Source organism: Babylonia areolata, chromosome 13 (genome assembly GCF_041734735.1).
Source record: "Babylonia areolata isolate BAREFJ2019XMU chromosome 13, ASM4173473v1, whole genome shotgun sequence".
Classification (NCBI taxonomy): Eukaryota; Metazoa; Mollusca; class Gastropoda; order Neogastropoda; family Buccinidae; genus Babylonia; species Babylonia areolata.
The window spans coordinates 2,397,981-2,399,055 of NC_134888.1; the positions used below are offsets into that span (position 1 = coordinate 2,397,981).

General features: G+C 45.7%; 1 protein-coding gene across 4 annotated transcripts in view; it reads left to right on the forward strand.

The window, feature by feature from the left end:
• Window positions 1-236: 236 nt before the first annotated feature.
• The window catches only part of LOC143288782 (uncharacterized), a 24,868-nt gene continuing 24,029 nt past the window's right edge, over window positions 237-1,075 (forward strand). For 2 of the 4 annotated variants that reach the window (XM_076597410.1, XM_076597412.1), the window contains exon 1: window positions 237-314. The gene's annotated coding sequence lies outside the window, so the exon portion shown is untranslated. The remainder of the gene's footprint in view (window positions 315-1,075) is intronic. The other 2 variants (XM_076597409.1, XM_076597411.1) reach the window with 2 other exon arrangements.

A 1,075-nucleotide genomic window follows, 5' to 3' on the forward strand; every position in this document is an offset into this window, starting at 1 on the left:
CAATAGCTGTCTCGTTAATAGACTGTGGCTCTGAACAGCCGGGACAAGTGCCCAGTACAAAAGAGGAGCTCGGAGATTGTAAAAGGATACTTGGCAACCTGTGTTGGAGGTGGTTGTTGGTTTGTGTGTGTGTGTGTGTGTGTGTGTGTGTGTGTGCATGCTCCCCCCCTTCCCCCCCACGCCCCCCTCACCTCCCCTTACCCCCGTCCTGTCTCGTCAATGCAGCAGTGTCGACTTGGAGATATGGACGTGCGGGGTTTTTTGTGGTTCCTTCAGACGTTTCAGGGTTTTTTGAGAGACCTGGACCAAAACGCGTGGGTTTTGTGATTTAGTTAGTAGTTCGATAAGACGTTCGGTTTTTTGAAAGATCTAGACCTAGACGCGTGGGTTTTGTGATTTGGTCGTTCGATTAGAGGCTGGATTTTTTTTTTTTTTTTTTTTTTTTTTTAGACCTGGGTGCGTGGGTTTTCTTGTTCGATCAGTTGTTCTATTAGACGTTCGGTATTGAAGGTGGTCCTTAAAGTGAGGGTTGTTTTGTGTGTGTGTGTGTGTGTGTGTGTGTGTGTGTGTGTGTGTGTGTGTGTGAAATGAAGGCATGATCATTTGAACATAGTCATCACTGGGGATTCAATCTTCGGGACCGTTGTGTGGAACTAGGAATTGTATGCAAAAGCAAGTTTTTGGGGGAAAGCTGTGTTGTGGTTAGATGTGGACATTTCGTATGGATAATGAGAGTCTTGTGAGGAGGTTGTTTGTTGGTGTTTGGTGGTTTTTGTTTTGTTTTGTTTGTTTGTTGTTGTTTTTTCTCCCCACTGACTTGACAATCTTTTCACTAAAAGTGGAAAAAAAAAAGACTTATCCCGTTAAGTTTGTGGTGTTCAAATATACAAGTGGAATGATGGCCTAGAGGTAACGCGTCCGCCTAGGAAGCGAAAGAATCTTAGCGCGCTGGTTCGAATCACGGCTCAGCCGCCGATATTTTCTCTCCCTCCACTAGACCTTGAGATGTGGTCTGGACGTTAGTCATTCGGATGAGACGATAAACCGAGGTCCCGTGTGCAGCATGCACTTAGCG